Genomic DNA, 11,783 nt, shown 5'->3' with positions numbered 1-11,783 from the left:
CGAATACGATACGGCAACATATCTGTGTATCAAAAACTATTCGCCTAAATATTATGATATACACATATCTGAAACCGTCCTTTTAAGCCCATCATGTTACGCTAAAATTTAACATAGGGTTCCATAAAAAAAAGATGGCCTCATATCTCTGTAATAAAAAATAGCGCAAACATGAAGTGTGATGTATTCAAGTAGCCCCTGTCCCTGAATTCACTACTCAAACTGCATCTTTGTGTCTATTACGGTTGGGGAGATACAAGGCGTGTTATGACTTAGCTGTCTAATAAAAAATTATAAATTACGTAGGCTATATTAAAAAATGAATACATGAAACACACGCGTATTCCAACGGAACAGTGTGCCAAAATTTCATTACATTCGTTCAAAAACTTTCCGAGATTTGCGATCAGGAACATTTACTGTTTCTATACAAGTACAAACACTGATGTTCGTTTCTTCAAAATCTAAAATCTTCGAAAGTTCCTCACGGAGTGTTTTGAAAGTTTGACACAACATTTCATTCGAATACGTACGTGTTCTTGCATACCTATTGGAATGCCACCTCGTATATATGTAATAAAAGGAGAAACTTTATAAAAATGTAAATATTGGTTTGTTCAAAATCGTTAATCTCTGGAAGTTTTGACCGACGAAATTTTGACACAACTTTGAATGTGATTTTAGGTACCTACTTCTTTAAAATGTTATGAATATATATGTATACATAACTTTTTGAGATTTTTTGTAACAAAGTTTCCCTATTATTAAATTTATATAAATTTACGTATTATATATATTTAAAAAAACAGGTAAATAAATACACGCGCGTATACCACTGGGGCTCAAAGAGAGGGGGAAGAGGTGGTGGACAGAGGGATGGGGGGAAATGGATATAGAAAAAGGTTCGGAGGAAATGGACAAAGAGAGGGAGCAGAAGGAGATGGATACGGGGGCGTGGGGGGTGGAGAGGAGAAGGTGGGCAGAGAAAGGGGGATAGGAGGTGATGGACAGAGAGAAGGCAAAAGAGAGAGGTGGCAGGCGTAGATGGAGAGAGAGGAGGGAGGAGTAAATTGACAGAGGGGGGAGGAGAAGGAGGAGACGGACAGAGAGGGGAGAAAGGAGGAGGAGATGGACAAAGAAAGCGGGAGGGGGAGATGGACAGAGACTGCGGAGAAAAGAGATTAGGACGTTCCAAATGATTGGAAAAGAGCACAGGTAGTTCCAGTTTTCAAGGAGGGTCGTCGAGCAGACGCGCAAAACTATAGGCCTATCTGACATCGATCTGTTGTAGAATTTTAGAACACGTTTTTTGCACGCGTATCATGTCATTTCTGGAAACCCAGAATCTACTCTGTAGGAATCAACAGGGATTCCGGAAACAACGATCGTGTGAGATCCAACTCGCTTTATTTGTTCATGAGACCCAGAAAATATTAGATACAGGCTCCCAGGTAGATGCCATTTTCCTTGACTTCCGGAAGGCGTTCGATACAGTTCCGCACTGTCGACTAATAAACAAAGTAAGAGTATACGGAATATCAGACCAGCTGTGTGGCTGGATTGAAGAGTTTTTAGCAAACAGAACACAGCATGAAACTTCCTGGCAGATTAAAACTGTGAGCCGGACCGAGACTCGAACTCGGGACCTTTGCAAGGTTCGCAGGAGAGCTTCTGTAAAGTTTGGAAGGTAGGAGACGAGGTATTGCCAGAAGTTAAGCTGTGAGGACGGGGCGTGAGTCGTGCTTGGGTAGCTCAGTTGGTAGAGCACTTGCCCGGGGAAGGCAAAGGTCCCGAGTTCGAGTCTCGGTCCGGCACACAGTTTTAATCTGCCAGGAAGTTTCATATCAGCGCACACTCCGCTGCAAAGTGAAAATCTCATTCTGAGAACACAGCATGTTGTTCTCAATGGAGAGACTTCTACAGACGTTAAAGTAACCTCTGGCGTGCCACAGGGGAGGGTTATGGGACCATTGCTTTTCACAATATATATAAATGACCTAGAAGATAGTGTCGGAAGTTCCATGCGGCTTTTCGCGGATAATGCTGTAGTATATAGAGAAGTTGCAGCATTAGAAAATTGCAGCGAAATGCAGGAAGATCTGCAGCGGATAGGCACTTGGTGCAGGGAGTGGCAACTGACCCTTAATATAGACAAATGTAATGTATTGCGAATACATAGAAAGAAGGATCCTTTATTGTATGATTATATGATAGCAGAACAAATACTGGTAGCAGTTACTTCTACGAAATATCTGGGATGATGCGTACGGATCGATTTGAAGTGGAATGATCATATAAAATTATTGTTGGTAAGGCAGGTGCCAGGTTGAGATTCATTGGGAGAGTCGTTAGAAAATGTAGTCCATCAACAAAGGAGGTGGCTTATGCTACGGTCGCAGGTTCGAATCCTGCCTTGGGCATGGATGTGTGTGATGTCCTTAGGTTAGTTAGGTTTAAGTAGTTCTAAGTTCTAGGGGACTGATGACCACAGATGTTAAGTCCCATAGTGTTCAGGGCCATTTGAACCATTTTTTTGAGGTGGCTTACAAAACACTCATTCGAGCTCATCAGTGTGGGATCCGTACCAGGTCGGGTTGACAGAGGAGATAGAAAAGATCAAAAGAAGAGCGGCGCGTTTCGTCACAGGGTTATTTGGTAAGCGTGATAGCGTTACGGAGATGTTTAGCAAACTCAAGTGGCAGACTCTGCAAGAGAGGCACTCTGCATCGCGGTGTAGCTTGCTGTCCAGGTTTCGAGAGGGTGCGTTTCTGGATGAGGTATCGAATGTATTGCTTCCCCCTACTTATACCTCCCGAGGAGATCACGAATGTAAAATCAGTGAGTTTCGAGCGCGCACGGAGGCTTTCCGGCAGTCGTTCTTCCCGCGAACCATACGCGACTGGAACAGGATAGGGAGGTAATGACAGTGGCACATAAAGTGCCGTCCGCCACACACCGTTGGGTGGCTTGCGGAGTATAAATGTAGATGTTGTTGTAGATATCTAATTCACATACATATTAGAAAGGTGCGTCTTCTCTTTTATTTCTTTTCAATTTAAGCAGACTGAGCGGCAGCAAAGCGTCGTCGGGTACAGCTAGTGATAATAGTGATAACAATAATAATAATAAACGAAAATGTTTCACTTTTAAAATCACTATAATATTAAGATTAAAAGAATAAAAAACAGTACCCCCTGGTACACTCGATGTAGTGATTAGCAGAGTATATACGTAGACATAGAAATGAATTTAATGCAAAGCAAGTGCAGCTAGTACGACGGCGGTTTCCGCGTTAGGCAGCAGGAGTCGCGCTGTTGACGGGGATGCATAGCCGGCAGGGGCGGGAAGCGGCGGCAGCGGTCGCGGCCGCGGCGCCTTCCTGGCGCGCCGTATCGGGATAATCGTATTGACAGAGCAATTTCCTCGCCAGGAGTCGCCCGCGCGGGGAAATTACCCGCGCAGATTTATCGGCCGCGTCTGCCGCTGGAGCCCGCCGAGCTGCGCCGCTCCGCGTCAGGAATTGGCTTTACTTGTGGCAGGCCGCTGCCCACGTGCGGCCGTGTTCCTGTATCACCGAAAGCCCTGCGAGGTTGGCGTGAAAACGGGTCCAGCATAATGAAGTGTCGTGGTAGCAGCTATTTATGTAGTGCTGTCTTGTTGTTGTGGTCTTCAGTCCAAAGACTGGTTTCATGCAGCTCTCCCTGCTGCTCTATCCCGTACAAGCCTCTTCATCTCCGAGTAACTACTGCAATCTACATCCTTCTGAATCTTTTTGCTATATTCATCTCTTCGTCTCCCTCTACGCTTTTACCCCCCCCCCCCCCCCTCTTCCCCCGCAGTACTAAATTGGTGATCCCATGATGCCTCAGAATGTTTCCTACCAACCGATCCCTTCTTCTAGTCAGGCTGTACCACAAATTTCTCTTCTCCCCAATTCTATTCAGTACCTCCTCATTAGTTACGTGATCTACCAATCTAATCTTCAGCATTCTTCTGTGCATTACATTTCAAATGCTTCAAAAATTGTTCATATGGCTCTAAGCACTATGGGACTTAACATTTAAGGTAATCAGTCTTGGAACTATTTAAACCTAACTAACCTATGGACATCACACACATCCATGCCAGAGGCAGGATTCGAACCTGCGACTGTAGCAGCAGCGCGGTTCCAGACTGAACGCGTAGAACCGCCCGGCCACAGTAGCCGGCCTCAAATGCTTCTATTCTCTTCTTGTCTGATCTGTTTATCGTCCATGTTTCACTTCCATACATGGCTATATTCTATACAAATACTTTCATAAAAGACTTCCTGATACTTAAATCTATACCTGATGTTAATAAATTTCTCTTCTCCAGAAACGCTTTTCTTTCCATTGCCAGTCTGCATTTTATATCCTCCCTACTTCGACCATGATTAGTTATTTTGCTTCCCAAATAGCAAAATTCATCTACTGCTTCAAGTGTCTCATTTCGTAATCTAATTCCCTCAGCAGCACTTGATTTAATACGACTGCATTCCATTATCCTCGTTTTGCTTTTGTTGATGTTCGTCTTATTTCCTCTTTTCAAGACACTATCCATTCCGTTCAACTGCTCTTCCAAGTACTTTGCTGTCTCTGACAGAATTACAATGTCGTCGGCAAAACTTAAAGTTTTTATTTCTTCTTCCTGGACTTTAATTCCTACTCCAATTTCTTTTTGTTTCCTTTACTGCTTGCTCCATATACAAATTGGATAACATCGGGGATAAGCGACAACCCAGTCTCACTCCCTCCTCAACCGTTGCCTCCCTTTCATGTCCCTCGACTCTTATAAGTGCCATCTGGTTTCAGTACAAATTGCAAATAGCCTTTCGCTTCCTGTATTTTACCGCTGTCATTTTTAGAATTTGAAAGAGAGAATTCCAGACAACATTGTCAAAAGTTTTCTCTAAATCTACAATTGCTATAAACGAAGGTTTATCTTTCCTTAACCTAACTTCTATGAGAAGTCGTAGGGTCATTATTGCCTCGCGTGTTGTAATGCAGTAATGTGAAATGTGTAAAGTAGTCTGAATAAAGCTCATATTCTGGAATTTAGTTATTAATATACCAACTTTACTGGGTTTTTGTGTCTGAACTGAACCTGAACTCTACTAAAACTACTGCTCGGTAGTTTTGTACAATACATAAATGACGTAGTAAATGGTAGGATTATCGGTAGAATTGGTAACATTGGCAGGAAAAGAAACATAAATGAATATGTAAGAAAAATAGTGAAAGCCAGTGATTTCTCTTTGTTTTTTTCTTTGTTTGATTGTTTGTTTCACACATAATTAAAACCACACGTAGTTCAGTATTAGTACAGTGTTTATTCTGTATTATTACAGAATACAAATTGCATTTTATAAGTAATAAAAATTATGTGATCGCGTAACCAGTGTGCTTTTTTGTTACCAGCAATTACTTTTAATGCAAGTACGGTTTACATATACAAAAATAAAAATAAATGTGTATAGTTATTGTTGTTATTTTGTACTCAGTAAAACTTTCTTCATGATGTTCAAAAACAAGAGTTTTCTGTTATTGATAAATGCGAAAGTTGTTTTTACATAAGTTCGACGAAGTGTTGAAACTATGTTTGATACAGTTTTGTTTTGCGTTTTTTTGTATTTTACCTTTCTGTTGAAGAAATTACGTTTTCTAGCGTTATCTGATAAATCTGTATTATTACTGAACACCCCTCAGTTTCACGATACAGATAACAATTTTCCAATGAAACACAAATTAAACATTTAAAATTTCAATTCTGTTGTAAATAATGTTTACTTTTAAGTAAAATACAAGAGGATGACAATGAAGAACAAAAATGTTCCGTAGCTTACCTGGTCTTTACATATCCTCACTCAGATTCTAAACGGTTCACCGCTTCCGATTTTTAGGGGAATCAAGACACTGATCGCGTATGTAAAGAAAGCGATCATTATAAGGTAACGCCCTATAATTATGCAACTCATCTAATGTACAAGTGTCACAGATAGGACGTTAACTGACCAAAGCTACTAGGAAAACTACCGTAGTCTATGATTACTTATGATAGTCTAAGGTAGCCTAAGGTAGTTCTACAACTCTAGCCTCTGACTTGGCTCCTTTTTATTCTTTACTCTTTCAGCTGGTTTGATTGCGTCTTCAGTCTTTTCACATGCCGTAGTTATATTTCAAGTGTACATAAATCTCTATAATATTTTTGGACGGTCCACTAATTACTAAGTGCCGAGAAAAAAATTAGTTCCCGGCAGAGGGCATGACACTAACAACGTTTACACCACCTCATTTTCTACGGGACTGAGACAAAGTGATTTAGCGATCCAGTCATGGTGCAATATGACGCATGAGCGTTCGTCAGACAGAAACGTACGCCTGCAGCTTTATGAGCATCTCTTTCACGATCTGGGAAGACGACAATGCCCTCAGCGTGTTCATCATGAAGATACCGAAGAAAGAAGCAACTCTTGTTCGCCTAACTTGTTGAAATAAACAGTCTGGCTCCTGTTCACGGTAACCAAAGAAATCGTCACTTACAATAGGGGACACAAACATCAAACAAGCATAGGTAAAACGCTATCTTGGGCGACACATAGATGATAAATTGAATTTCCACGATCGGATAAGGTTATCAACAGACACAGCGGAAAAACATACTACATAAGAGGTTAAGTTCGCAACATTACAGACTACCCCTACCAGTCATGTGTATATATCACTGTGCGCTCTCCGAATCCTTACTCAGCTTCAAAGCTAATACGTGGGCATACAGACTGGATCTGGTCACCAACAAAGCATCAGACAAGAGCAGAGGAGTGACCTACTTAGGCTATAAGGGTATTCAGTAATGCCCTCCGTGGATGCACTGTGTATGGTGCTCGGAATATGGCCGATAGCTAATATGATCAGGTACAGAGATGCTAGTTGCTTCTTGAAGATGGGGAGACTAGTTCAGGTACGCACAATAACTAGTTACCGCTACAGACGACACGTCACCTTAAAAGTTGGCGGTTGGATACATGGCAAGTTGACTGGGATGTAAGTGATAAGGGACGTAGACCGCACGACTTCCTCGCTGACATAAGGTAGCAGTTGAGATTGAAACACTTCTATCACAGCCGTGGTACGGTACATCTAGTAACTGGACACGGACCTCATCCATGCACGTAACACGCGTGAGTCTGAAACCAGACACCTACATGCACATACTGGGAAGAAGCTGCCCCAAACACACCGTCCTCTTTTTCGGGTAATACGCGAACAATAGATATACACACAATCAGAAACACATACACTCCTGGAAATTGAAATAAGAACACCGTGAATTCATTGTCCCAGGAAGGGGAAACTTTATTGACACATTCCTGGGGTCAGATACATCACATGATCACACTGACAGAACCACAGGCACATAGACACAGGCAACAGAGCATGCACAATGTCGGCACTAGTACAGTGTATATCCACCTTTCGCAGCAATGCAGGCTGCTATTCTCCCATGGAGACGATCGTAGAGATGCTGGATGTAGTCCTGTGGAACGGCTTGCCATGCCATTTCCACCTGGCGCCTCAGTTGGACCAGCGTTCGTGCTGGACGTGCAGACGGCGTGAGACGACGCTTCATCCAGTCCCAAACATGCTCAATGGGGGACAGATCCGGAGATCTTGCTGGCCAGGGTAGTTGACTTACACCTTCTAGAGCACGTTGGGTGGCACGGGATACATGCGGACGTGCATTGTCCTGTTGGAACAGCAAGTTCCCTTGCCGGTCTAGGAATGGTAGAACGATGGGTTCGATGACGGTTTGGATGTACCGTGCACTATTCAGTGTCCCCTCGACGATCACCAGTGGTGTACGGCCAGTGTAGGAGATCGCTCCCCACACCATGATGCCGGGTGTTGGCCCTGTGTGCCTAGGTCGTATGCAGTCCTGATTGTGGCGCTCACCTGCACGGCGCCAAACACGCATACGACCATCATTGGCACCAAGGCAGAAGCGACTCTCATCGCTGAAGACGACACGTCTCCATTCGTCCCTCCATTCACGCCTGTCGCGACACCACTGGAGGCGGGCTGCACGATGTTGGGGCGTGAGCGGAAGACGGCCTAACGGTGTGCGGGACCGTAGCCCAGCTTCATGGAGACGGTTGCGAATGGTCCTCGCCGATACCCCAGGAGCAACAGTGTCCCTAATTTGCTGGGAAGTGGCGGTGCGGTCACCTACGGCACTGCGTAGGATCCTACGGTCTTGGCGTGCATCCGTGCGTCGCTGCGGTCCGGTCCCAGGTCGACGGGCACGTGCACCTTCCGCCGACCACTGGCGACAACATCGATGTACTGTGGAGACCTCACGCCCCACGTGTTGAGCAATTCGGCGGTACGTCCACCCTGCCTCCCGCATGCCCACTATACGCCCTCGCTCAAAGTCCATCAACTGCACATACGGTTCACGTCCACGCTGTCGCGGCATGCTACCAGTGTTAAAGACTGCGATGGAGCTCCGTATGCCACGGCAAACTGGCTGACACTGACGGCGGCGGTGCACAAATGCTGCGCAGCTAGCGCCATTCGACGGCCAACACCGCGGTTCCTGGTGTGTCCGCTGTGCCGTGATCATTGCTTGTACAGCCCTCTCGCAGTGTCCGGAGCAAGTTTGGTGGGTCTGACACACCGGTGTCAATGTGTTCTTTTTTCCATTTCCAGGAGTGTATATACACAGATATAAGAGACCAAGAACAAAGGGCACAATTACGTGAATTAGCAGACAGTATTTCAAAAACAACTCATGAAGAGTACCTACGGACACGATATAACAGTCATGACTATATGCAACCAACAACAATCTCTATAGGGTGGGCAGCGACAGTGACAGTGACAAGAGCGACATTGAAGAGGATGGGGAGGAGAAGGACGAAAACGAGATGGAACAGTAAGACACCTAGAATTATGAATCAGACATAACATGTCAAAATGCACCGACAAATTGTTCATATCAGTCAAATGACAGATAAGGATAGCTAATACTAGAGTAAATGTAGTGTGAGGTGCTGAAAATCTAGCCTAGAAAGCACTCAGTGTTGAGTACAAATGAGTACCTGACGTTGACGTGTAGGATTAGCAATACCATTTCTCTACTACTAACTATTTTGTTGTGACTGGCGGTCAACAGCTCCAAGAAACCATCCGAGGTACTCACAGCCAGTCACATTATGCCACTACAAATCTCACTTCTGTCCTACCGTCTTTTTACATTCTTCTTAAAACAACAACATTTTATTTCTAATCCAATCTCAAATTATTTGTTGTTTTTCAAAAAATATTTATTCCCTGTCAAATATTGCACATAAAAACAAAAACAACAAAAAAATGACAAATGAAAACTATAATATTTACGACTTGTTTAAGAAATCAAGAACAAGTGTTTAAATTTTCAATAAACTTAGTAATTAGTGGACCGTCAAAAAATATTATAACCTGAGTGAGTAACCAGAAATAGCGGTCTGAAAAACATCAGCAAAAGTTACAGAACCACCGTTGGCCTGAACTACATCCTCCACACACATAGTGGGTTAAGCAGTTCGTTGGGATGTCTGTGCACCTGACATCTTGCATCATTTGAAAAGAGGCAAACTAGCGATTCCATAGATTATGCTACACGCCTCCAGTAAGCCTATCCAGTTTCTGCGTTGTTTAGCAGACTGAAGAGGGCGCAGCTTTATGTGCTGCTTTGAACAGTGGCCTTTTGTGTCGTATCCGCTCCAAATATTCACTGCATGCAGTCCGCTCGTAAAATGGGCAGAAACGAACCTGCATTCTCTGATAGCAGTACTACCGTAGAATGTTTGAAACCGAATTGTCATTGGCAACAGGAGACACTCGTTTCCGTCCGGTGTTCTTAACCTTGTGTTATGGTTGCGAGTGTACACCAGCCCTTGTAAGGCGGGTGTGCACGAGGCCAACCGACGAGCGATCACCAACCGCTTCGCTGGCCGAGATTTGCGTATCGGAACCAACGAAGCGGATGGCTTCTGTTGCTGCTCGGACAGCCGGCGCTAACATCAAAGCGTTGGCAATGGTTTTGAACTGGAGCCTCTCTGTTAAAATGGACGCCAGGTCGAATATTCGTTGGTCCAGTAGTGGTTTACTGTGTCTGTTGAACGTATGCGTATTAATTGTGTATGAAAATAAACTGGCGTATGAATCCTAGTGGCTAAATATCTCCGAGTGATCATTAATCTCCCTCTACATCTACACATCTACACAGATACTCCGCAAGCGTGGCGGAGGGTGCCGTGTACAACTACTTGTCATTTCCCCTCATGTTCCACTGGCAAATACTGCGTGTACACTTACGTAGGAGCTCTAATTTCTCGTATCTTATCTTCGTGGTTCTTACATGCAGTGTATGTTGGCGGCAGTAGAACCGTTCGGCGATCAACTTCAAATGCCGTTTTTCTAAATTTTATCGTGAAGAACATCCCCTTGAACATTCCCAGTTGAGTTTCCGAAGCATCTACAAAACACTTACGAGTTGTTAGAACCTACTGGTAACAAATCTACCAGCCCTCCTCTGAAATGCTTCGATATCTTTCTTCAGTCCGACCAGGTACGGATCCCAAACATACCAGCAGTACACAAGAACAAGTCGTACCAGTACCCCATATGCGATTTCCTTTAAAGATTGAAAGGTCTCTGTTGGATTCCTTTCATGTTAATTTCTTAAATCTGTTGTCATTTACGGCATAAATTCCTCTTCTAAATTTACTGTGGCGTTTCTGACTAACTGTGAGGAGACTGAGTAGTGGAACGTGTTACTTTTACACATAAACAAGAACGATCAGTCACACTACTACACTTTAAAACACAGTTTATATTTAATTCATGTCACACAGTCTCATACGGAACCTACATCCGCTTTCTTTTATATACTGTATATGATAAGATACTGTCATCCCCCTTCCCTTCTGTGTGAGAGGATGAATGAGCAAATGTATTTCTAGTTGCATGCTTGAGGGTAGCAGACAAGCCTGTCTGCTAGAGAACAGTAGGACCAACGTCGGAACAGGTAGCTACGCTTTCTAAAAGCAAAGAGGTTTCTATCCTTAGTATGGTCCTGTCCGTCCATTGTCATGTTGGTATAGGAAGCTGCCCCTCTGGCCACTTCCGTTTGTATTTGTGAGCCACCCCTCAGGAAGGAACCAGTCAGTCTGTCCGTGGCGAGCATCTGAAGTGGTAAGATCTCCGGCTAAGCGCGTGTCTGCTAAGTCCGTATGACAATGGATTTCTTAAGTTCAGCCTAACTGAAAATTTAATCACCTTTATTTCAGGTTTAGCTCTAAAATATCTAATGTTATCTTAAATTGCAACGCAGTGTAATTCGCGTGTGAAGTTCAGAATATCTTCCGGTAGTTGCTTTGTTACTACTTTGTGAGTAAAGTGGTACCACGTGTTGCTCAGTAACTCTAACTAAGATCATCAATCTTAAATGCGAGTGTGCGTGAGATTATAACATCTCGTCTTGACAATATTTTTCAATATAGCAACTTTTCTTTATGTTCAACCCACGTGGGGTGTACTTTGTGAGACCACTACCACGTGCTTATATAATTGTTTGACCCATCATGTTAATAGTAAGACGTTAGTAACCAGTTCGAGGTTTTTCTTTTGTAAATTGCTTTTCGATCTAATTTATTTTAATTATCAAAATTATTGTGGAGTTACACGCTTTGTGTAAACCAAGTTGACTACGTGAAGCATGTG

The 11,783-nt window shown here is 43.5% G+C and overlaps 1 non-coding gene across 1 annotated transcript; it reads left to right on the top strand.

Moving 5' to 3' along the window:
- The first annotated feature begins 1,740 nt into the window (after positions 1–1,740).
- Positions 1,741–1,815, top strand: Trnap-ggg (transfer RNA proline (anticodon GGG)). The gene has a single exon. It is a non-coding gene; the product is annotated as a tRNA-Pro (tRNA).
- Positions 1,816–11,783: the final 9,968 nt, after the last annotated feature.

The sequence above is a fragment of the Schistocerca cancellata genome, chromosome 5, assembly GCF_023864275.1.
Source record: "Schistocerca cancellata isolate TAMUIC-IGC-003103 chromosome 5, iqSchCanc2.1, whole genome shotgun sequence".
Taxonomy (NCBI): Eukaryota; Metazoa; Arthropoda; class Insecta; order Orthoptera; family Acrididae; genus Schistocerca; species Schistocerca cancellata.
Note: the sequence above shows the minus strand (reverse complement) of the source record. Positions and strands in the feature narration are given on the sequence as shown.